The sequence below is a fragment of the Protopterus annectens genome, chromosome 1.part1 (assembly GCF_019279795.1).
Source record: "Protopterus annectens isolate FY-2018-M chromosome 1.part1, PAN1.0, whole genome shotgun sequence".
Taxonomy (NCBI): Eukaryota; Metazoa; Chordata; order Ceratodontiformes; family Protopteridae; genus Protopterus; species Protopterus annectens.
This window is the reverse complement of record NC_056726.1, coordinates 1,759,864,702-1,759,892,091: the sequence shown is the minus strand read 5'-3', so window position 1 is coordinate 1,759,892,091 and position 27,390 is coordinate 1,759,864,702. Positions and strand designations below refer to the sequence as shown.

Genomic DNA, 27,390 nt, shown 5'->3' with positions numbered 1-27,390 from the left:
CTCTACTGAGTCTTTTTTAGACATCTTCAAATTTGAGTGCAAAAAAATAAAGAAAAATGCACAACGTAAATAAATCAGAGGTGGAGAGGTCTTTGTTTAATGTCAGATGTCTGGACAATAAAATGGGTTATTTAGAAGCTTTCCTTTGAATTGTGCATACTAATATCTGTACTGTTACTGAATTATGTTTAAAAGATCAAACATACATATCACACACCTTTGAAGATGACAGGAAAGGTGGTGGAGTGTCAATCTTTGTAAAATAACACCTAAAAGACAGAAGTAAAAAAAAAATCTCACTACTAGAAATGACTGATAATTAACCTCAGTACTATTAGATTCAGTGTTTTCACTTAGATAAAGTCCTTAGCAACAATTATTCCCCAGAATATGGCTTCTCTACCATTTTTTACTCTTCCTTTCATTTGAAGTTTTCCACTCCCCAATGAATGGGACATCATCCAACGCCCACTGACTGTGCAATTCCAATGTACTCCCATAAATCAGCATTACAGGTGCGGTACCTCACTGCCACATCTTTATGCTTGATAAACTAATGTACACCAGAGGGTGCATGAACAGTAAGTGCTAATGCCATAAAATGGATAATTCCAACAATTCAGGACTGCATGACAGCCAGACACTCAGAATGGCAGGTCCCCTTCTGGCAAAGGAACAACGGATGACAGCAGCATCACCCTTCCACCCTACGTTTAATTGCTAGCATGAGAACAAATAATTATGAAGCTCATACCTAGAACACCAAATTCCATACACATGCTTGTATTCTAAATTGCCAGACCAGTGCAACAGCTGATTAACAAGACCAAGACAGAAAGTAGAATTCCCACTACCTAACATTCACTGCCTCTTTTTCCTCTACTAGTGCCAAGACTTTGATTTCAGGGGTCTATATTAGGTAAACGAAAGTTTATCTAAACGAACGCTGCAATGATCGAAAATCCAGGATCTCTATATCGTTTTTGTGAGATCGCGGTACAGTGAAGATCAGAATATTTGCCCTTTCCTCACTGTAACACAATCTTGGAGTTGGAATATATATTTAGCAGGGAGTGTGGGGGGTGCAGCCCCCCAAAATTGCGAGTTTGAGGTCTGGGATTTTCGATCATTGCACCGTTCGTTTAAACTTTTATCTACTATAGACCCGATTTCAGTGGGCTGTTTTATCTAAAAGGGGACTGACAAGCATGCAAAACCCAAAACACTCCTCTGTTTACACAGCAAGGCTGTGATCCTTATGAAATATGCTGTCATGTGGCTATTTGTTACAGATGCTTCTAGTGTTTGTGGGGTTGCTTCTGATGTAGAGCTAGCAAACATTTTTTTTTTGACATTTGATAGAGTTGCTTGCATCATTTCTGAAATTTTTGCAACAACGTACCATTATGTAAAGCACCTTCTTTTATTATGTACTAGCAGTTTTCAGACATATATCAATTTATTTATTTACTTATTTGACATTTGTTTACCGGGAAGGTCTGACTGGGTATGAGCCCCATTTTCAGTAGAGTGCCAGGGAGAAACCTCCACAGTACACATTAAACAGAATTAAAAAAATGAACAATGATTGCAAATATTAAGGCAAAGTACTACAATATGTGAATACAATAAAAGAAAATAAGAAAATGTAAGGCAAGCAATAAAGTTGACCATACATTATATACAAGATCGAAGAGAGTTCCTAATATGCATGGCACATAATGATGCATGAAAAATATATAACGGAATAAGTAATAGGTCGTAAAAGCCATATACTCTTTCTAGCAGGAGAACTAGATAGTACATTTCAGTCATAAATTCTGGGATAGTTAAAGGTTAGTGTAACAATATAAAGAAAGGACATTAGAATGTTAAGGAATTGAAGAGAGATGAGGCCAGAAAGTAGGTAAAGCAGGAAGGGAAGTCGGATATATCAAGAGAAAGTCTATTAAGAGTGGGGAAGCAGGGAACAGAAATGAGTACTAAGATGGCAAGGAGCACGGCAGGTCCAATTATTGGTTGAATGTTCTTTCAGCCTAGACTTGAAGGAATTGTAGTGGGCTATAAGTCTGACTGCTTCTGGAATGCTATTCCAAGATTTGGCAACAGAGTGAGAGTTTAGACTAACCCCATTAGATCTTTGAGGTTTGTAAATAGATATAAATTTGTGAGAGGAGCATAGGTCACGAGATGGAATACAGTGCTGAAGTAGTGCTGATGTAGTTTGTGAAAATGAGAAGTTGTACAGTATTTTGTCAGTTGATATTAGTTGATTAAAGTTGAGAAGGTGGGGTAGTTTGAGCCAATTTAGGGACTTAAGATCAGAGGAATGATGAGAGTAGTGGGCCTACCCTGGGGCAAATTTATCTACTTTAATATAACACTGACTAAGTTTTGCTTTGAAGGAAGAGTGAAGATTGGTTACAACAGGTGAAGCGTATAGAAGGGAGAGTAAGAGATAGGTGGTGGCAACTGTTGCTATTGTGGAGTTGGAGATAAATTTCTTAGCCCTATACATCATGCCCAATTTTTGATTAGTTTTTTTTTTTTTTTTATGATATTGCTGTAGGTCAAACTTAAGATTGCTATCAATAGTTACACCTAACAGTTTTGTATGTGAAACCTCATTGATTAAATTATTGTTCAAAGAAGTAATAGCAAAGACAGAGACATCTGGAGAAAATTGTTTTGGTAAAGTAGTAGAAGTGTAGTTTTTGTTTTTGAGTTAAGTAGTAAATGACTATTGGTGAGCCAAGACTCAATGGAATTGAATGCTTCTTGCGTTAAACTCTGTAGATGAAAGAGAGTCCTGTCAGAGCAGATTAATGTAGAGTCATCAGCATATTGAATTATGGTGGCTTGTTTTGTGGCAGTATTAAGATGGTTAATAAAAATGTTGAAGAGGAGTGGACTTAGTATTGAGCCTTGGGGTACCCCGTGCTAACAGATAAGTAAGGATAGAAGTTAAAGTTCCATTTGATAGTTTGATATCTGTTAGAGAGATAGCTAGTGAACCATTGTAAGGATGTTTTGGTTAAGCCCAGAAGAGACAGTTGGGATAACAGCTGGGGGTGAGAGACAGTATCAAAGGCTTTACACAGATCTAACAACAGAAAACAGCAAAGTTTCCTGAGTCACAAAGCTTTGTTGACAGTGTCAGTAAAGGACAGTAGAGCAGTGATAGTGCTGTGTGCTGGTCTGAATCCATTTGGGTGGGAGAGAGAAGATTGTCAAATAGGTATTTAAGAAGTTGTTTATGGATACATTTTTCTAGAATTTTTGAAAGTGGTGAAAGAATAGCAATTGGCCTATAGCTAGAGATTTCTGTGGAGGTCCAACCTTTGTGGAGAGGAAGGATGACGGATTTTTTCCACAGGCAGGTTACATAAGACTGCTTGATGGATCTGTTAATGATTATTGGGACTGGATAGGCAATTGAGTCAGCAGACATTTTTAGAAATTCATTAGGAAGACTGCCTGCAGAGGAGGAGCATGGCTTGAACATGCACAGCAGGGATTTGATGAAGGAAGTGGGGACTGGTTGAAGGGAAAATGTGGAGTGGTAGGTAATAGGACACTGAGACATGGTAGAAGGAGATGGGGGAATTTCTTAGTGATGGAAGCTATGCTATCAATGAAGTAAAAGTTAAATTGAGTTGCTGTGTCGGGGGGGGGGTACTATCACCCACGAGGGTTGGGCAGAGGACTGACTTCCTGAGTTTAGGATTTTTTTTGATAGTCTGCCAGAAGGTTTTTGGATTGGATGTGTGCTGATTTTGTGACTTTGCATAGAATTGTTTTTTGTCTAAATGAACCTGTTTCTTAACAAGGTTATGCAATGCTTTGAAATGCTGTAAATTACTGTGAGTCTTATGTTTTAGGTAAGTTGTCCAAGCCTTGTCTCTGTTTTGCATGAGTGATCTGGTATAATTAGAAAGCCAAGGGGTGTAGCTGGTTTTGACTCTTTTCCTTCTGTGGAAGCTAAACTGTCTAAAGTGTTTAGGAATGTAGAATTAAATTATTCAACTGCAACATCTAGTGGTAAGTATTTAAGGAAGGACCAACTGATGGAGTGTAGTAAATTTTAAAGGCCTGCTGGTCAAAGTTGGATAGATTTCGTACTGTCTTCTAGGTTTGTAGTCTACAAGAATGTGAAATAAGTCTAGTTGTACAGATGGGGTGGTGATCACTAATAGAGGCTGGAAGTATTTTGGATTGAGAGAAACTGTTAGGATGTAAGACCAAAACCCAAGCCATTCTTGAGCCGTTTTGCTTTGTGAAACTGGTAAATGTTGGGTGAGTAATTAGTTGAGAAAATCCAAATAGGTTTATGCTATCTGTGGGAAATTGTAAGTTAAGTTTCTGCCAGTCAATGCTGACATCACCTAATATTACTGTTTCCAGAGAGATATTTTTGATACCCATGACAGGATACATTCCAGAGTTAATAAGTTATTGCCTGGGGGTATGTATAAAGCTATAATGCAGAATCTTTTACTATTGTTTAATTTAAGGTAGGTGATAAATAGCTCAGCCTTCTCAAAGGACGGTATGGATTGGTTGTAAGGGGTTAAGGAAATAGAAGCAGGATATATTACTGCAATGCCACCTCCTTTTATTTTGAGTCGGTCAACTCCGAACATATTAAAGCCTGGAGGAAGTACTTCGGTATCCTTTTTGTGTGGTTTAAGTCAGGTTTAAGTCATTACTAGTATGTCAGGAGATTGTGTAGTCGTCCAAGCATGCAGCTCAGAAATTTTGTTGCACATGCTATGTGTATTTGCTGAGATAAATTTAAGCATATTTTGTGTACCTGGAATATCAGTTGAAGATGTGGATTGTGAGACGTTGGGAACAGGGTTAGGGTGGGTGTCAGCACAGAGCAGGAGGAATTTCAAAGCAAGACAGGATTTCATTTTGCTTAAATTGTCAGTAAGGGTAATGTTAAACAGGTATAGCTGTGTCTGAAACAGTTCAGGTTTAAAGAACAATATATTGTCTGTGTGAAAGAGATGAGTGGTGATGGGGAGGGAGTAGTGATATGTGTTACTGGTGTAAGAGGTAGTGTCTGTATAGCTTAGTATAGGGACCAGATATGATGATAGTGAAGAGAGGGACAAGAGCATTAGTGGCAGGAGAATAAGGAGAATCTTTTTAGATTAGGGATTATTAGAGAGTCAATCAGACAAACCACTTAAGTGGATAATTAGAGGAGAGTAATAACGTTTATAGAAATGAATGAAGGGGAGTAGTATGCAGAAAGGGTCCTAGTGTGATATTAATAGGAATATCTTGAGTGATGGTGTGTATGGATGATGAGAGTGGAGCTAACAGAGGAAGGGGGTGATGGGGGTGGAGCTGGCAGAAGAAGGGGTGATGTGTGAATAGGTTTAAATGTAGAGGTAGTGGGGGTGGGAGGAATTAAATTAAATGTTCCTCTGCCATGGTAACTTAGACAGTTAAATATTGTTATTACACTTCCTTAACAAAGTCTCTGAAGAAGGAGTAAATGTCAGACATCATGGGCCTTGCTTTCTAAGTTTTTATATGTTATATCTTCTGATAGTGTATATACAAGTGTATCCTTGCCAGATTTACAGTGGATATGGCTAATATGTGACAAACAGTAGCACTGGTACACTGTGGCACTGTACAATGACATAGAGTGTGTACAGTGTATTTTATTCACAAGGAAGGACATTGTTTGGTCAGGAGGGTGTTGTCCAAGTGACCAACCAGAACCCGGCCAACAATATAGGAAAATATAAATTACCCATACCATGCCATAGTACACTGCAATTGTAAAGTGGCATTATTTTAAAAGGAAGAATCTTGATTATTAAAATGCTGCCATAGTACAAAGCAAAATTCATTTCTTGTTCATCTCTTTGTCAACATAAATTAACAGGGATAGTTTCAGGATCTAACACCAGATTTGAACTTGAAAGATTTTTCCTGTCAGTGCTTATGGAACAGGAAAATGCATCCGCCTCACAATGTGTACTGGACAGTTATGCACATCTGCCTCTTGATATGTGCTAGACAGGTGCATTAGTCTGTTTCTCAGCATTTACTGGACAGGTACATACATCAGCCTTTCATTAAATTCTGGGCAACTATACCTGTAAGTTTGAGGACAGACAATCCCCCACTTATGAGTACTGTAGCACCTGAAAATGAGCACCAAAAGCCATTCATCTCCCTCTCATATCTTCCTACAACCTGAATAAGGAGCATCAAAAACATTCATCTCCCTTCCACATCTTCCACAACCTGAAAACAAAGAAAAAGGCATTCATCTCCCTCTCATCTTCTGCAACCTGAATAAGGAGCAAAGTAAGCCACCAACCTGCCACATCTTCCACAACTTTAATACAGGGCCTTAAAAGCCATTCATCTCCCTCGCACATCATCCATAACTTGAAGGCGTATCAAAAGCATTTTTCCATAATCCAAACACAAAGAAGCAAAAGCCATTCACCTTCTTCTCATCTTCTATAACCTCAATAAGGATCATCAAACATTATACAATTTCCTCTGACATTTTCCACAGCATGAATAAGGAGCACCAAAAGCCATACCTCTACCTCTTACATCTTCCATAATCTGAATAATGAAAATATCAACAGGCATTCATCTCTCCCTTACATCTTCCACAACCTGAGTACAGACCATCAAAAGGCATTCAACTCCTCCTTACATCTTTCACAACCTTAATAAGGAGCATCGAAAGCCATTTGTCTCCCTGTTAGATCTTCCACAATCTAAAAACAGAACATCAAATGCCATTCAGCTCCATCTCACATTTTCCACAACCTGAGCACAAAGAATAGTTTATAGATTAGATTAGATTATAGATTAAGTACTAAGCTAACTGCCCTTGTGGGCCATTTAAGCCTAGCCAATTACCCCATGTGAGAATCAAACCCTGCACCTTGGGTCTGCAAGGTAAACATCTTAACCATTCTGCCATCCTCCCACCCTAAAGCTTCACTTGTATCAAGATTATATCACCCCAGATGGGACTTGAACCCACAATCCCTGGCTTAGGAGGCCAATGACTTATCCATTAGGCCACTGGGGCCTGATTGTAGCTGGCATTCAACTCACTCTCAAATTATCGGCAACAAAACCCATTCTACTCCCTCTCACATTATCAGCAACATGGGTAAGGAGCATCAAAAACCATTTACCTCCCTCTCACATTTTCCACAATTTGAATAAGGAGTATCAAAAGCCATTCAACTGTTTGACATCTTCCACAAACTGAATACAGACAAGAAAAAGCCAAGCATCTTCCTCTAATCTTTTGCAACCTGAATAAGGAGCACTAAAGGTAATTCAATGCCTTCTCACATCTTCACAACCTGAAAAGGGAACATCAAAAGCCGTTGATCTTCCACTCACATTGATCTGCCTTTTACATCTTTCACAACCTGAATACAAAGCATCAAAAAGCCATTTATCTCCTTCAGACATCGTTCTCAACCTTAATAGGGAGCATTAAAAGCCATACATTTCCTCTCAAATCTTCCACAACTTGAATACAGAGCAGAAAAAGCCATTCATAACCTTCTCACATCTTCACAACCTGAATATGGAGCCATTCATCTGCCTCTCTTCCACAACTTTTTATTTGTTTTATTTGTTTGTTTTTCGGGATAGACTGTTGATCTCCATGGACCTTTTTCAGACTCAGACTGCGTGCGGTCTAGTTACGTGACTTGTTCAGAGTCACACAAGCAATGCAAGCTGAAAGAATCAAACCTTGCACTACTGAATCACAGGAAACAGCTCATTAACAGTTCCTTAATCCTCTAGGTCAACTGCAAGAGCACCAAAAGCTATTCATGTACCTCTCACATCTTCCGCAACTTGAATACAGAGCATTGAAAACCATGCAACTCCACTCACAACTTCCAAAACCTGAATACAGATCATCAAACTCTATTAATCTCCCTCTCACATCTTCTGCAACCTGAATTAGCGCCATTCATCCCCCATCTTATCTTCCACAACTTAAATACAGAACATAAAAAGCCGTATATCTCCCTATCTCATCTTCCGCAACCTGAATAAGGACAGTCAAAAGCCATTCATCTCCCTCTCACATCTTCCACAACCTGAATAACGAGCATCAAAAGCCATTTAACTCTCTTTCATGTCTTCCTCAGTGCTGTAAAATGGAGAAAAATGATACAGTATACCACAATTCAGAGGACTTCTAAACTATTTGGAAAGTAAAGCTTTCTGCTAAATGTTCTTAAACTGTATTTAACAGTGCTCCTTAAGAGTGACCAATAGTTCCAGCTATGTTGCACAGTTTCTGTTGGTTTCAAAGCTACTTCCCTCAATTGGTAATTTACTGTAAAGAAACAGTTACTGGTTGTTAATGTGAAAAATTTAAAAGTAATGCACTGCATAGCAGCGGTGTAATAAAAGAGATGGATTTGAAGGGCAGAGTAAAAGTATAATCTGACATGATGTAATCAGAGGACTGAAAGGGGAAAAGGGATTGTAGTACATTCCCAAGGTGTATGCAAAAAGATGGGCAGAGATAAGGATGGTGATTTAGTGTGGCTTGATGTTTGGGGGGGAGCAGACGTTTACACGTTTTGAGTAAAAATTTGAAAATCGTGGTTACATCTTTGCCTTCAAAATGTATTTGAACCCAGTGGGTCTTAAGACAACATACATAATCACAATTATTGGGGTTTTAAAGTATTATCCCATATTTTTCAAGTTCTTATCAACTCACCAAGCAGGAGAGATCCTGAAAAGGCAGTGTCTAGAAATGTTAATTCTGTATCCTCTAAAAATTAATCTGCCAGAGACAGGCATGCCAGGTCACAACTATGTCTGCAGCTGCAGCTGTGTCTGAACAAGGGATGAAGCCCTCACCACTGCATACAAGGTTAAACATGAGGCTTAGAAAGGTGATCGGAGTTTGATTACCTGAGGAGGTATCTGAAGTACTGGTAGGAAAAGATGGGCATATCCATCCTGGAAAGGGAGGTTGTACACTTAATTGCACTTTGTGACTGATCACTGGCAGAGGGTAGGAAAGTACAGAGGGAATGTTGTTCTAAGAGAACTGGTGGGGCACTGACTGAGTCACCGCATAGGTAGGATGATAAACTAGCACATTCACTTTTTTATGTCTTTTTCTGAATGTTACTGGGCACATGTAGCAAAGATGGATATTAGTTTGTAACAGAAAAACCACACCTCAGCAGCATTATGATTCTTCACCAGGACCTCAATCTCCTCACTGGCACTGAGCATGGGTCACAAGAAGTATAGGAGAGGAAAGGAGTGTCCTGTAGTCCAGCTGCAGAAGGAAAGTCTCTCGTGACAGCTGATGACCAGCTGTGAGGAGTCCAATAAATAAATAAATGCATAAATATATTTAAAAAAAAAAAAACAGAAGTAACTGAGACCATATGGTTTATTATGACTGAGGACATGTTTAAGCTTGAGCTCTTATTGTCTTCTTCTGTGACCTATATGCCTCCTTCTCGGTTTTGATGGTTACTAGGCTAACGGCCCAGGAGCCCTTATAAGCCTAGCCAAGAGTTTATCCCCAAAAACAAACCTCAGTTAGCATCTGTCACCCCTGCCAATGAGGGACACAGGTGGAACCCCTGGGGCAAAGTTGTGGTTTCCCAGCCACTCATCAAGGTTGTACATGAAAAGGGTCAGCGAGGTACTCTGTTTGACGTTTCTCTACAGCAGGCTTTGTTGATGTTGCATATTAGATTCAGGCCTTTCAAGCAGGTAGTGCACAAGGAGTTAGACGTACGTATATGGAGCATCTCTAGTAGGGCAGGGTCCGAGACTGCCTTGTAGACGAGTCTCAGATCACCTCTGAGCAATCTGTATGATACCGAGAAGAGTGATAGTGATTTGAGCCTGTCCACATAGGACAGGTGTTGGAGGCCATGGATTCTCTTTGTGAGATATTTCTGTGGCCTTTCCAGTTGGTGCAGATGTTTGAAGAGGTACATACCAAATGGGCAGTTATACTCAATTATTGGTCTATTGAGGAAGGAGTATAGAGAGGTAATAACCTCCTTTTTTCTGGATGCAATCCCTTTACTTATGAGATGAACCAAGTAAAAGGCTATCCTGGCCACTGCTGTTACGTGATGATTAACTATGAGATTGTTATCAACCTGAGTACCCAAGTCTCTCACCACAGGTTGTGTGCTTAGGGGGTTGCCACTGATGTAGTAATCAGTAGGGGCTGAGTTTTTGCCAAATGTTTTGATAATACATTTTTTGCATTTAGCTTCAGGCCACGAGTTTGGCACCAGTCATTAGTTGTTGTGAGACCCTCTTGCAGTATGTTAACATCATTTGGGGAGTCAATGACTGCAGCCAACTTACAGTCATCCACAAACCTGGTAAGCCACAGGCCTTTTGTCTTTGCCTGGACCTCTGAGAAGTAGATGGCAAACAGTAGGGGTCCCAGGTCAGATCCCTGGGGAATTCCACTAATGACAGGTGTGCCTATTTTGAATTTGACAGTCGTTGGTGAGCCAGTTGGCTACCCACTTGATGAGACAGGGATTTGCACCACACTGTATTAGCTTTTTGATGATGCCTGAGTGGAGGATTGTGTCAAAGGCCTTGGCCAAGTCAAGGTAAGCTGTATGTACTGACTTTCCCTCATCCATGACTTGCCAGGCTAATGGGGGCGATAGTTTCCAGGGTCAACAGTTTCACCACCTTTGTGCAAGGGGATGACAATGGCAGTTCTCCACTCTTCTGGAAGGAAGCATGTACTTAGGCTGTGGTTGAATAGAGTGCTCAATGGTGAGACCAGTTCTTGCTAGCGATAGTGCAATATACAGCCTGGGATACTATCAGGTCCCATGGAAGCTGTGTTATTTACCTTGGATAGGGCCTTTAGCACTTGATCGATGGAGATGTAAGGTGTAGCACAAGTATCGGGGATATCAAAAGGGCCACTGGGGGGACAGGGGGATGAAGTCTGTGGTGAACCTATCTGTTAGCAAGTCAACAAGATCAGTGTAAATGACACTGTTAAGTACTAATTCAGAACAAACCTGAGCTTTAACATGGAAGTTCCTGACATAACTGAAGAAGGCTTTGTGGTTTCCCTTTGTTTTGGAGGCTAGTTTTGATTCATGGAGCATATGGTCAGTCAGACCCATTGGAAAATACATCACATGGGGAAAAAAAATGTTAAGTCTTCTGGGATAATATAGGATTAAAAAATGTTCTTTGCTCTTGACTTCTTTTCGGATGTCAGGGTTCAACAGGTATGGAATCCTGTTTTAATACTGATGCTAAGACTATAGGATCAGGTTTGTGTGTGTTTGTTTGGGGGGGGCGGTCACTAACTAGATGGCCAATACCTACATGGGAAGAAAACGTTCTCTGACTTTCTGAGCCTGGGGTCCATCATGACCATCCTGGTGTCCCAGACTACCTTGGTTGCATTCCTCATGACCTCCACCAAAAGTGGACCACCCAGGTAGTATGTATGCATGTATGGATGCATGCATATTTATCTATCTATATATATATTATCTATACACACACACACATATATATATATATATATATATATATATATATATATATATATATACACATATACACACACACACACATATATATATATATATATATATATATACACACACACACACACACACACACATACATATATTTCCTCTTGGGTGAGTAAATGGTGTCAGTAAGTCACACCATTTCTCTTGCATTAGATCTTCAGGTCATGGGTAGGGATGGTGATCCAGAGAAACAAAGCCCTTGCCATTATGCAAGCTGGTATTGGAATATTCCTCCAGTGACTCTTAGTGTCTAGTTGTGGCAAGAGCTCTCTACAGTCCCTCTGGTGAGGATTCCCCTTCGGATAAAAGGGGAAGCTTCTCAATAGCTAGTGAACTCCAGGAAACTTTATTCAAGGTCCTGCTTCAGATTGAGAAATGCCAGGGTTTGGTGGCCAGAAATTAAAGTGGGGTGTACTGCAACCATTTGGACAGCTATCATCCTGCCAGTACCCTCTCCAACATGACCAAGAAATGAGCAGTCATGAACAGGCAACAAAACCAAAGCCATAAGCAGTGCAATTGATGTCAGAAGATAAACTGCGTGTATTGATGCTTGTAGACATTATGGTATGGTCTCAGATATAAGACACAGAATGGTGATAAATATTGAACTGGTGCCTGCACTAGCTGTTGGTTAGATGAAACTCAATACCTGAGGTGCAGTAGTACATGTAATTACTAAAATGGCCATTCAAAGGGTGAAACTAAAGATCGGAGAGTCAGTGGGGTGAGGGAATAAATACTTTGAGAAGCATTCTGGTGAATAGGTTAGTCTCTAGGAGGCAGACTATGTCGCGTCAGGTGGCAGAGCCACACAAAATGGTTCTGATGTCAGAAGAATGCATTGTAAGCAATTTGTCCCTCACCTCCAACTCAGCCCTTACCAATTCTTTATGAATGAGCTCCTGGGGAGCTAGGGCCTGCAGTAATATTGACTTTAAAATGCATGTATGCATCTATGAACATATGTATATCAATGTCCCTTTCTCTGTATGTGTATATACATATATATATATATATATATATATATATATATATATATAGATATGTAAATATATATATAAACTATACACACACATGTATAGAGAGAGAAACAGTTAAACCAATTATAAATATTCTGTATCTATTATCTCTATTACTACATTTACATAGTTGCTCTACTACTAACATATACTCTATTACATTAGCAACCACGTTCCCCCTTTCTAATATTTCCACAACTAAGCTGTTATTTTCATTATTTTAATTGCTGGAAATTTCAGATAATATTACAGTATCTGCTTTCAATGTTATATCTCTTTTTACTATATACAACCCTGTGTCTATATCTAATGAATGTTCGACACTTTATATACCTATATACAAGATATGTACATGCTCTGTTTCTAAATGATGTTTACGTAAGCTACTGTAAATTGTTTCTCTCATGAATGTACACTTACCTATATTTTGTATTCCTTGTACACAGTCTGTAAAGCAAAGAGCCCGCAAGTCATACCTCTGTTTGATGGGGAGACATTTGGCTTTTGAAAAAAATATAGCAATAATGAGACAGATTCAATAAGGCCTACACCAAGTGTGCACTAAGTGTACACGACATGTATTCAATAAAATTCAAATCACATTTTTTGTGCTTTCTAGTCACTCAGAAAGATTACGCTAAGTGTAAATGAAGTCTACACTTTGTGGCAACCTTTATGAATCCCTGTCAATATTTAAAGCTGCAAGAATATCAGTAGAAAAACTACAATTAGGAAGAAGAAGGTGTGCATTATGTTTGTGTTGTCTGTTCACTCAGAACATTGTACACTTAATGTAGGTTTTACTGAATCTGGCCCAATATCCTCTTTGCCAAGTAAGGGTGATAAAGCAAGAGAGTTATCAGTTTTGGGAAATAGATAGTTTGACTTTCCCTATGGTACTTCTTCATTCAAAGGATAAAAAATGACAGATTTCTTGAGCCATAAGAGTGAACTACTTATATTTCTTTTGTTTTGTTGACTGTGATATTGAAAGTTACGTTTTTGATCAAGCCAAACACATATGCAATAGAAGTAGGCAATGTTTTGTAGGGTTTTGTTGTCTTTAGTAACTATGTGCCACTGTGATGGAACTGACTTGAGTTTATGGAAAGTGTTTTGTTTTGGAGGTGATAAGCAGTCTGCTGCAGCCAGAAAAATAAGATGATACAGTTTGCTCAAGCATCTGTTTTACTATGTAACTGTTTAAGTTAAACATATAAAATGCTATGCTACCTCCATAGAGTAGTAGACTGTTATCAGGTTACTGGAAAGTAGTTGATTAAATAACAGCAGGGGAAAAATAGATACCTAAGGCACTGTTTTGTTAAGTGGGATATATACCAATAAAGATAAATCAAGTATGACTCTGATTTCTATTATTGGGGTCGTTCTTAAACCAGCGTGTTCCAGTGGGATTATGGTCTGAATTAATGAAGACAGTAAACAAAACTGTGTGTTCTTATGAGATGAACACCCTGGACAGTTATAAATACCCTTATTCATTTTAGCTAAGATGTGGTTGGAAAGGGACAAATAGCAGTCACAGTGCTTTTGCCTGGCCAGAAAGCATGTTGGGATGTAGTTAACATTTGTTTTCTCAAACATTTGGAAAGTTTTAAATTTAGTAATTCTTCTAAATTCTTAGCAAGAGCAGGGAAAATTAAGATGAGTTTGATGTTTCATGGGAAAATGGGCTTAGACATTTTCATATGGAGGTGATTCAAATGTTTTCCACAGCAAAGAAGACAGTTTGGCAGAGGGAGAAAATGTAAATATGTCCAGTACTTTGTTAAGCTGTTGTTCAATGTCTTTGAATTTTATTTGTTCAAAATAGAAGGTGAGGACTGGAGAGGTGGAGATTCTGATGAATGGTTCTGTTTGAAGGTACAAGGATTAGAGTGATAAGGATGAGAATTCTTTAGGTCTTCTGGGAATATGCAGACTCAAAGTATGTGTGTGCGTGCTTGCGTGTACATGCATGTGTGTGTGTGTGTGTGTGTGTGTGTGTGTGTGTGTGTGTGTGTGTGTGTGTGTGTGTGTGTATGCACCCCTCATGCCCCCTCACTTCGGTGAGTTTAATTTGCTTACATTTCTAATTTTATTGTTGGTGAAGTGATTACTTTTCTAGTGAGGAAATACAATGTTCCGGGGGTCTGTGATTTTAAACATTCAACAATGTGGTCTCAATGTTATGAAAGTTGACATAATGGTAAGTCAATGCTATGAAGTAGATCCATACATATATATGTATATACGTGTGTGTGTGTGTGTGTGTGTGTGTGTGTGTGTGTGTGTGTGTGAGATACCTCGCAACCATACTGAATTACTCGTTTTTTAACGAGTTTTGGGGTCCAAATAATGGGGTGCTACAATTTCCGAGTGGCACCCCTTAATTTCCAATTTCCCAGTGCTTTTATTTTAAATTTTATTTTATTTCCCGGCTTTTGAGTCGACGTCATCACATGCGTAATGACGTCAGCTCCGTGAAACAGAAACAGCCTGTCGGAATTGAGCTGAAGGGCATTTCCAGCTGATCAAAGGTTCCAAATCCTTAGCGGGGATAACTTTGATGCAAGGCTGGATAAGAGCTGCCGTTTTCTGCAGCAGAGGTATATAAGGCTGGATCAGATGTGCTGCCTATGGAAAAATGAGCTGCCGTAATCGTTACTCGTTAGATGGAAGGGGGTGTATGGGCGAAGCAGAGCTGCCTGCAGAGGTAGGTAGAGAGCTGCCGTTAACATAAGTGTAATTCACCACCACTTCTCCAAAAATCATCACTTTTAGGAGGGATAAAGAAAAGCAGAGCTAAAATGTGAGTCAAAATCAAGGACAGTTGAGAGACATGATCAAAATCAAACCAGTCAGCATATCTCTGAAATGTCAAACATGACACACATCACACTTTCATAAACCTTATACTACCTAAAATGGGCATTATTTCTGCTTACCCATAACATTTTACTGTATGAATACAACCTGATGCGCATGCTGTAATCCGCACACATAAGTGTGCCTAACTGCACTTAGCTCCGCTGCACAGAAACTGACACAAATCTGGCAACCTGGTACAAGCAATCGATCCAAGAAGTACTTAAAAAGGGTAAAAACATAGGTTTGATTCCAATTAATTTAGCATATTACACACCATATAAAAAAGCAATCTGGAAAGGATTTGTGCAACCTCCACAACGTAGAGTTAATCATTTTATAATTTAAAAAGATATTTTTCAATGCCATTTATGTCAACAGGAAGACTGGCAACCTATGAACGAGAACTCGACAAGTGGCCTTGAGAGAAGCAACTATCAAGTTCGCAACCTTCTAAGGCTACAGGACTTTGGACTAATAGGATCCAGTCTCAAAAACTACATTATCAGGAAAGTTTATTTTGGTACTCAGTTAATCTGTGCTTTTACAGAAATGCATGCTATCTTCCTGTGTTTACTCTGACCAAAGTAAAAACTTGAACCTTGTCAGCCTTCTTAAGTTAACACTTTAAGCTATTGTCCATGTTTTCGTGTTAATACCACCGCCAGCACAAGGGAAAAAGAGGTATCCTAGCCTAGACCTATTGACTCTGTTTAAGCAGCCAACATCGCTTAATTCTCTGTGGCAGCAAACTCTGGGGTGTCTAAGTGCTACAGATGGAAAACTCGAGCTAGGGGGCATCTTTCACCATGACCACGTTCACACCTTCTTCATAGAGTACAGATGTAATCATTCCACATGAAGCAGCTTTTAAATTCCAACCCAAAGAGTTATCTAACTCTAAGAAATATACAAAAACTGCAGAGTAATACAAAGTCAGAGGAGTTCGTGGAGACCCCCCCCCCCACCTGGCAGACATGCAATGCCCGTCAGCAGAACCACCATGTTATGAGTGTCAGAACCCGGAAATTAAAAAATGTGCTGTGGGTACAATACAGTGCGATACTGTCACATAGACTGGGTTGCACATCTTCAGCGTGCATATTTTGTCTTTTTGATGAAGCTAGCTAGTTTAGTAGATTAGTGTTCCCTCATCACGTTTCAAAAACACATGTCATGTGCTTATATCTCACAAACGCAAACCTCTCATCTGTCCCTAATTTTTTTACTCAAATTTTAGGACTGCCCCTCTTAATCACTCTTAAAACTGTGACTGTTGGAGAACTTGGAGTAGAGAAATGTGGTGAATTGCAATTAATAGATGATGATAGTCATTGCAGTTATAGGCTTCTTTTAGTTCAGAAAATGTTTATGAATCCACATTCTCTTATTCTGTCAGTGTCTCAAGTTAACATTGCTAACATTTTAAAATTGTCCCTGATTATTTCTGGATTTATGCCTGATTCTGTTGAGATTTGTCCCTGATTGGTTGACAATATGTTCAAATGTTCTTATTTTTGCCTCGTACTTGTCTTTTTCTTGTAAAATGTGTGGTTATATGATGCACATTATTGTTTAGGGTAAATTGGGCGAAATATTTATTTATTTATTTTATTTTTACATTTGTTAACCGGGAAAGTCCGACTTGGAACGAAGCCAATTTTCAGCGGAGGCCCCAGGTTCCAGATGCATGTCTTTGTAATGTGGGAGGAAACTGGAGCACCCGGAGGAAACCCACACGAACGCAGGGAGGACATGCAGACCACGCACAGAAGGCACCCCAGCCGAGAATCGAACCGGTGAACCTCTTGCTGTGATGTGATAACACTACCGCTGCACCACTGCTCCAAAATAGCCAGGTAATGGGACCTTGGAATGGCTGCAGGGGAACTCTGCAGGGGCGGTTTATGCTATTGGACTGCCGGACTGCAGCCCCCTCAACTGTAAAATAAAAATAAAAATAAATAAAAAGAAAAGAAAAAATTTTTTAAAATTAGCGGACTTCGCGCATGCGCACTAGTCCGGACTGCTGCTGAGAATCTGGAGCATGCGCAGATTGTCTCAGCAGCAGTCCTGATTGGGAAACATGAGGAACGGAGTTCCCAGAAGTCTATGCAGTTTTAAACTGCATAGACTGTCCTGGAACTCGCTGGGAAAACACGTCAGGGTCGGACTGCAACGTCAGCAGTCTGGAATTTGCTGCAGTCTCGTCGGGAAGATCTCGCGGGTCTTTTTTGTGCGGGGTTTGGATTTATTCGTTTCGGATCTCGCGGGTCTGGAGTTGCGCGGGCGGGGTTTGGATTTACTTATGGTGGTTTCACTTGCATTGGATTTATGGAGAAGGACAAGAGGGATCAGGGTTTGGATTTACAGGTAAGTGGTGTGAGTGTGTGTGTGTGTGTGTGTGTGTGTGTGTGTGTGTGTATATGTGTGTATATGTATGTATATATATATATATATATATATATATATATATATATATATATATATCTTATCATCAAGTGTGTGAAGCCAGTACAGTCAGTTCCTGCAGAAGCGAGATTAAAGGATTGAAGGCCTTATCACTGAAAGTCCAAAGGTGTGAACTAATGAACCCCCCTCCCCCATAGGACCCATGACAGTGCTTGCTCCTGTGTCAAAAGCTATAAAGACTTTCAGGGTTTGGTGTTTTACACTCTTTTGGGCCTTCTGTATTGAGACATTTAGCCCTTTTGTTGCAGGAATCAACTGTGCTGGCTTTGCACACTTAATAGTAATCTATATACATATTTCAACTCTGAGGAATTACATTATTACCCAGTAATATCAACACATGGAGTAAACTATTTGGTGTATTTATAGTATTTTAATAATGACATTATTGCTTCCCCACTGGCTGATTTAGACAATCTGGCATTATTGTATAACATCATCACTGTGTATGTGATTCAGTAAACAAATGTAGACATTCATAACCATTAGGCAACGCTGATACATATACCAGAAAAAATACAACATTAACAAAAACAGTACAAGAAAGTAAGAATTTATAAATTTAGGGTTGGAGACAACAATCTCTACTTGTTTAACCTGGGACTAGGCTTTTCTTTCATTTGCTAATTCTGATGAACGTTTGGTTCCTGTGGCTATATTTGATTAATTTTTCACATTTGATAGTTTCTTCTCCTTGTCAGTGGATATGCAATCTTATGAGCATTATCAGAGGAATGTTGTACATAACTGCAAGTTTTGTTTGCTTGTTATTTTCATGTCTGGCCATGACACATCAGGCAATGACAGCTGCAAAGATATGAGGCTATAAAAATTAAATTATCTTTCAGTACCCCTTGCTGAGAATAATGAAAGCTAAATCAATCTGTCAACAGGTGTTGGGGATTATTAAATCATGCGTCCATTAACTTGATCTTTAAGATCAATATTTCCTAGTTTTAAAGAGATGTATCAGTCACAGAATATTTGCCATAAATCATAATACTTCATTTTTGGGACTTATTGGTTTTATGGATACTGTTGTGAAGAAGAAATTATGAGCAGTCTCCTAATGATGATAAATCTCAATGTGTGTCACATTTACTGCTCCACTAATACTTGCAGAAGCATCTAGCAACTGCAATTCCTCATTGCTTTCTGTTTCTAATAGTTTATGGGTGGAGAAATCTCAGACAGTTCATTTAAGGAGAAAAGTGGAAGGAACAAGCTGTATCAGTGAAAGTCAGAAAGCCTCATAAACTCTTGTATTAGATCCAAAGCTACTGTGGAATATCACTGATTCCTAATAGGCCAGGCTATGTGAAATGAAGGTATTTTTGCAGCCTTGCTTTTCTGTTATGTTATAGCAATCTTGTTTAATATTTTGTCACTGCTTATAGAACATGATTTTATGTACCATGTTTATATTTTCTTCTGTTCAAACCCATGTTATCTAATTTTTGTTTGTTTCTAAATAAATTACAGTGGTAACACAGCATTTTTCTTTCACAAAGCAGGTGATTTGGTGTAGTGGTATGTTGTTCTGACTCTTTGCACAGGGACCTTGGCAGTAAAATGTATGGTGGTAACACAGCATTTTATTCTAGCAGCTTTCCAAGATTATACAAGCAATGTTTAATGTGTCCCTGGTTTTTGCCCTTTTGACCCACCACAATAAATTTGTCTTTTTCCAGATTTCTTGTGCTGCGAAATTGAGATGCAGTTGAGTATTGAGTAGATTCTACAAGGAGCTGAGAGCTGCAGGGGAAGAGAAGTTTAGTGCTGATTATGCTAAGTCAGCTCGCATTGCTAATAGCACAACAGGTTGTGTACTTGCTTTTGATGCAGAAGGTTGTTGGTTCTACTCCCATAAGGGGTGAATGCTGCCATACTGAAAGTTAAGATACTAATTATGAGCCTGTTATCAGTTTATCATCCATTTCCTATTGCAATATTACTAGCTTATTTTTAATGTAATTTAGGCAGTTTATTCCTCAGGGGCATCAGACACTTTATTTTTCGATGAAACCATGAAATATAAAGGTGATTGCTAGCAACAACCTCTTCATTACAGATTTATTTAACGTGGAATTATTTAGATGACTTTTTTACTACTTCAGAGATTGTGCATATTTACTGATAATGGTGGACTGTAGAATTGTGCATATTTACTAATAGTGGACTGTAGAAGTTTGAGTAGACTTTTATGATGGAAATGTTCTGAATTGGGCAGTTTTGTCATTGGTGCATGCGTTTTGTTTCATTGTTTACTGGAAAAATGTTCAAAGCAATAGGAAGGTGTATCAAAGAGCACATGCATGTTTCATATGCAAGGGGCCTATGATTTGAAAACAGCCCAGAATTAATCTTTGTCTGTCACGGGTAAAATGTATTTTCTTTGAATGTGGGTTTCAATGTTGTTTCAATGAATGTGAGTTTCAAGGGCAGAGAAGTTTTAATGCCAAGTTTGTTTAGCAGATGTCTTAGTGTTTGTGCTGTAAAATGCAAAATAAAACTTTCAAATGAAGTTCAAATCATCATAGATGTAAATCAGTATGCACATTAGTGTTTATGGTAAATGGAGTGAAATAGCCAAGTAATGGATCATTGGAATGGCTGCAGGGGTAGGCTCCATTTGACCATGGTTTTCTGAGGGGGAAGGGCGGCAAACTTAGGCAGCCCCAGCTGAACTATACCTCCCAACTGTCCAGATTTTCAAAGAATTAATAGATTTTTTGCTTCTTATTTTTGGTTTGTTCCTCATAAAATTTGTGGTTTTCTGGCAAATCATTTAGGACTTAAGTCACTAAATAATGACACACTGAGTTTCAGACTTCATAACCTTCAGAAAAATGCATGCTAAAGTAAGATCTGTTCTATCAACTGTCTCAGTTTATACAAGAGCAATTTTTAGTACTGTTTATATGTTCCCCCAATATATTTGGCCTTGTCCAGATTTATCGCATTAAAAGGTTGAGAGGTACATGCAAATAAATTGCTTTATAGAATTAGGCATAGCCAAACCTCTCAACTGTCCCTGATTTTGGCTCAAAATGTTGCTCTTCCCCTAATGATCCCTCTGCAAAATAGCAATTTTGGAAGAAAACGTGGAGGGTTTATAATTAAGAAATAACTAATAATCAGATTACTTTTATTTCAGAAATGCATGTAGATTATTTTATTTTGTCAGCTGCTCAAGTTAGCAGTACTAATATTAAAGTGTCCCTTCTTTGACAGGTTCCCAGCTGTATTGTGTTGCTATTTTATATATCACGTTTTTGGTCCATTTTTCATAAAATTGTGTTTTTTTGGCAAATTAGTGATAAATCATTAAAGACTGAAGTTAGAAAATAATGACAGACATTTGAGTTTCAGATTTCATACCATTCAGAAAATGCATACTAATGCAAGACCTCTATTATCTTTCTAAGTTTATAAGAGCAATATTTTAAAAATTTGCCCTTATTTCTGGGCCTTTGTCCCATTTCTTTGTATGGCTTTGTCCAGATTTCTTGCTCTGAGGTTGAGAGGTATGACAAATGTGTCAGGGCCATCACAAGTCAGCCAGAGACATTTCAAACTGTGACATACTTGTTGCACCCCACTCCCCCATGTAGTGACTCTGGATGCGTCGAAGCAAGGCAAGGAGTAGTTATGCAGTGTAAATGTGCAGAGAATCCCACCCATCCAAGGTAGACACAAGTACTACAGTAGCTTTTCATCTGTCCTTGATTTTTACAGAATGGTCTGGTTTCTGTCATATTTTTTGTACTGTTGATTTATGCTTATTACTCAAAGTGCCTGTTGCTCTGTGTTTAAGTAGTAATACTTTAATGACAATCAGGTGAGCTTGGCTGAGATTGCAAGATGCAAGTAATCTTTAATAAGCATACTGTTAAAGAATTGCCCACATTAAAAGCCTTTCTGTTGCCATGTAGAGAATACTTAACTAGATAATGTATAAGCCTTGGGTATTGAAATGCATATGCCAGTATTTGTAATAAAGGACAGGATTACATTATTTTAACAGTCTCATTACACTTGGAGACTTCCAGTCATCTCTGCAAGCTTTACCCATAAACAGAATGCCAATCGTGTGGTCCATAACCTGTACAGTAATCCTTTTAAGCAATGTATCTTGAGCTTATTTCTTGTTTGCTTTTCATTTTTTACTTTGATCATGTTTTCACCATGAAACAAGTAGATGTCAGGCAGCAGGTCTTTTTTTGGACAAGGAACATTTTTACAAGTGGGGGCATCAGAGATTTCTACTTTCAGCATGTTACTTGGTACTTGGTACTTTAATAAAGCTGAATATATATTATAATTAGAACTGCAGTGCAAGAAGTGGTTTGAGTTGAGTGCTGCTTGTTTTTCTTATACTTGATTTTGACTGGCATTCCATTAATGTATTTAAAAAAAGTAATTTATTTTTTCATGCCTCACAACCTTTTTTGTTTCCATCTAGATATTAAGCTGTCATGCAGCCAATGCATTGAAATATTTTTATTCTTCTACACTTCATTTTGTCTTGATTGGACTCTCATAATGATGGTTTAGCACCCAGGGCAGTATATTTAGTTTTTGTGGTTTTGAGCATAGCCCTTCCTCTTTCTAGTTGGCCGCACCCCTTCCCACTGGCCCCACCCATTCAGCTGTCTCCTGCAGCCCCCCTTTGATTTGAAGTCACCAGCTGCCACTGGAACTCTGGTGCCAAATTTTGGTTGTCTGTTCTTCAGTTTGCATTTGAAACTTGGTATCCCACAATTCCATTGGAGTGGGCGGGGTTACGTAATTATGTGTGCAAATTTTATGTTGATCAGTGTACAGATTTGTACCTATTTTTTATGGGCCTTGTCCAGACTTTTGATGCTTCCACGTTGAGAGGTATGGTGTGTGTGTGTGTGTGTGTGTGTGTGTGTGTGTGTACACATATATATATGTATATATATATATATATATATCCATATATATATATATATATAAATATATATATATACATATATATATATATATATATATATATATATATATATATATATATATATATATATATATATATATATATATATATATATATATATATATATATATATATATATATATATATATATATATATATATATATATATATATATATATATATATATATATATATATATATATATATATATATATATATATATATATATATATATATATATATATATATATATATATATATATATATATATATATATATATATACATATATATATATATATATATATATATATATATATATATATATGCATAAGATATACATATATATATATATCAATATATAATATATATATATATATATATATAGTTAAGTGATATATAGTTGATAGGGTGGGTTAAGTATATAGGGTTAGGTTAAGGCGATAGGGGGGTTAAGTGAGTTAGGGTTAGGGCGAAGGGGTGGGTTAAGTGAGTTAGGGTTAGGGAGGCGGTAGGGGCGGGTTAAGTGAGTTAGGTTAGAGGCGGGTAGGTAAGTGTGCGATAGTGACGGACCTTAGGGTTAGGGTAAGGTTTAGTGTGCTTGTAAGGATTTTGGTGTGCTTGTGTTGTGTGTGGTTTGTGGAATGGGGATGTGTTTTGTTTTTAATAATTGTGATTGTGGTGTGTGCAGTGTATGGGGTTTCGTGTTTGTGTACCGTCGGTTATTTCGTTGTCGGTTATGTGGTTTCGTGTTTATGGACTGTCGAATATCTTATGTCGGTGATGTGGTTGTCGGTGTTGTGGTTTCGCTATGTCAGGTAGAACCATATATATATATATATATATACATATATATATATATATATATATATATATATATATATATATATATATATATATACACATATATATATATATATATATATATATATATATATATATATATATATATATATATATATATATATATATATATGGGCTGACTTTAGTTTGCCGAAATAACACTTTACAACATCAAAACTCAAAACACTGAAAAAACAACTGTAGATGTTTTACACCACTCCCGACACCCTACATACTCTTATAAAGACAAGAACAACAACACCGTTCTTATTTTTCCAAAACAATGATTAAGTGAAATGTGCTCCCTGGATTCTAATGAACTTCCCATGAATTAAACAGACAGGCATCTAACATCAAATTCATATAATCGAAAAACAGCTGTGGAAGTTATATAGCACTTTGTTTTTTAAACCCAGGAAGCATCTGAATGCAGATCACAGTACCGTAAGGATCCGGAAATTCATCCTTTTCCCCCACTGTAGTGTGATCTCAGAGTTGGTATATATATATAAGTTGCAGGGGTGTGGTGGGAGTAGGGGGCTTGCCCTCCTGCTAAAGCTCAAAAAAGGTTAGATTGAAGGTAAATGGATAGTACCTTTTTATTTAATTTCAGTGATTGTCTTTTTAGTGTATGCCTTATATGCCTTAGTAGCTGCCGTAAATCAGAGGTTAGTTTAAAGGGACATACATGTATTGTGCTGAGTGGTTACGCATGTTAAGTATTTTAATCTTTCATTGTTTTCATGTTGTTCTTTTATGTTTTGGTGTTGCAAACTTTCAATGATGTAAACTTCCTTTATACTGATTTATACTATTTCAATGCTGTCATCTCGACATTTTGAATTTCAGTAAAGTGTTATTTTGGCAAACTAAAGTAGACCCATATATATATATATATATATATATATATATATATATATATATATATGTATGTATGTATGCATAGAAAGAGAGAGAGAGAGATGTATTTGAGTAGTTCTTCATCTTACAGCCCATTACACTACAGAGGTAACTCCAACAATCCTTTACTTTATACACAAGGGATACAAGGGATGCTTATTCTTGTATGAAGTAGTTAGCTCTCTGCCTTCTTATGGCATTTATGCAACATTTCACAGGGAAATGACTCCTGTGACATCCTCTGGGATTTTAGATACTTTCTAAGAAAATCTAGGCTTGGTCTTTAAGTCTGAGAAAACATTTCAATCCATGACTGAGACTGGATATGAACTTACGTGGTCTAGATATAAGGTGGAAGTAAAAGCTCTGAATTTGTTACACAATATCTGTTACCATGTTTTTGATTAACTCTGTTACTTGAGAGCTTAAGATTGTGTTCCATTTTATTCTGTTAATGTGATTTTTTTTTTTTTTAGTTTTGATTCGTGGTTGTTTTTGGCTCATTAGTTGGAATGTTAATGAGATGGTGATCACTATGATTGGAGGGAATAATGTGTATTATCTGTATGTGGTTAAGTATGTGTGCAATCACTAAATCACATAAAAAATGGTAGTTTGATTTTGTGCTATGTTCCTTTACTAGTTGTGTTAAGCTTTGAACTGCCAGAAGGTCTTCAATGACACATTTGCGTTTCCCTGCCATATTTAAACTAAAGCCCCCATATAATGCTTTAGAAGGATGAAATTGATTTTAACATAGGGAGAATGAGAGTTGAAATTTGTTTATATTTGCAGGTGGGCAAGTTGTATTTTAGTGAAGAGACAGATGGAATCTGTTGATAAACACATACTGATGGGTAACCTTAAAATCAATTCCTTATTCAGTGTTTAAAATGTGTTTTTATTAGCATGTGGGAAAGTTGTATTTTAGTGAAGAGACAGATGGAACCTGTTGATAAACACAAACTGATGGATAATCTTAAAATCAATTCCTTATTCAATGTTTAAAACCAACTGCCTCTTCTATCACAGCCGTCAAGTTATGCACATTCAAAATTTATTTTTTTTTAAGCAACATACACCTTTCCATCTCTCCTTTTAATTTGAGCCAACACTTAGAAGCAGGAGGAAGATGGGGGTTAAATAAAAAGGGATACTTGGGAGTTTCTAGGCAGATAGATTTTTGAATTTAAAGGAAGATAGGAGGCTTGGGTAAAATGGGAATTATTAAGAGAGTGAGTGGAGTTAATGTATATATGTAGGGGGAGGGTCGAATGGAGATTGCATGGACAATTAAAAAAACAGTGCTAGACAGAGATGGCATAGGAGTTCTGGTGTTAAATGTTTGGCAGATAATCAAGAGGAAAGAGCAGAATACAGACTATAACTGTACACATGATTGTCTCTGAAAGGCATTGCACAACTCCTGATCTACTAGATTTTTTAAAACTGAAGTGTTTATTCTAAAATTATTAAAGGTCATGTGAGGATATTAGATATTGTTATCTGCGCTAGCATGACTGGCCAGAGTTTTGTAAATAATTGCAAATTACCCTGTGTTACATATGCCAACATGACTGGCTAAAATTTTGCAAATACGTTTGTCTTTTGATTATCACTCTTTACTGCAGCTGTTTGTTTACTTTTCAAAGTCTGATATGAAAGAGTAGAATTCTCATAGCAGCTTCCTGTTACTTTTGAAAAAGATCTGCTATAGAAAGATTCTGAGTCAGTTGTTTATGTACTGTTCAGTAGTTGTTTTCCAGAGTTGTACAGCAGCAGTAGTAGTCCAATTGTTTGCAGGAGAGTAATTGTTCCAGTCGCTGAGGACAGACAATGGTCTGGAGTGTGGACATAATTTCTCATCTTACCTTGCAGAAGTAAGAGTATAATTTTGCCTTGCTAAAGTATTTAGTTTAGATGGGAACAGTTAATCTTCCGATACTCAGGGAACTACAGCTAGTTAGAGGTTTTTTTAAAATCAACTTGATCCTACAGTATTATTTTCATATTTCCTGTGTGTGAAACTCTGATGTTTACTGGAATCAGTTATTCAGTATTTGCATGTTTTAAATCCTTTTATTTATTATTAAATGTTTTACTACCTCTCATTGTGGATGGTTATTTAGTTAATATTTTTAATAACTTGAGAGTGTTTATGCTTACTGTGATAACACCAGAGCCACACCAAAAAGCCTTACTGCTTGGGATACATGCTACCATTTGTTTCAATATCTATTTTACCCAATATAATTGAACACCCCTTTTGAAGGGTATTGTGGTATTTGACTGGTGGCAGCCATTACCTTGTAATTTGGGCAAAGAAACACAGGAGGCATATATGTGTCAATAGTTCCCAAGACTGTGTGTATGTGTGAATATCAGATATTTAAGAGTCAATGTGTCAGATACCTATAGCTGGGACACAGTGTTCTGCAGTGGTTAGTGTGGGCACTCATTTGGGGAGCTGGAGTGAAGCATATAGTCCACTCCCAGGTTTGGAACCTGTTCTCTGTGTACTCTTACGGGAAGTTATGTATTTCTATCCCTGTTTTTAATGACATTTTAGTGACACTCTCTTACCGGAGACAGTGGTGAGGAATGAGACTCCTTAATTACTGCCCTGGGGTAAAAGGGACTCATCACAGTCATACAAAGAAAGAAGCTGGTGGTAGTTTTGTCAGTATGGGATCTGATTATATACTCAACATGATTTTTGCTAT

At 37.7% G+C, this 27,390-nt stretch overlaps 1 protein-coding gene and 1 non-coding gene across 2 annotated transcripts in view; both read right to left on the bottom strand.

The window, feature by feature from the left end:
• The window catches only part of MAP3K6 (mitogen-activated protein kinase kinase kinase 6), a 1,891,200-nt gene that overhangs the window by 963,194 nt on the left and 900,616 nt on the right, over window positions 1-27,390 (bottom strand). The window lies entirely within an intron of this gene.
• TRNAR-CCU lies at window positions 7,012-7,084 on the bottom strand. Its single transcript has one exon. It is a non-coding gene; the product is annotated as a tRNA-Arg (tRNA).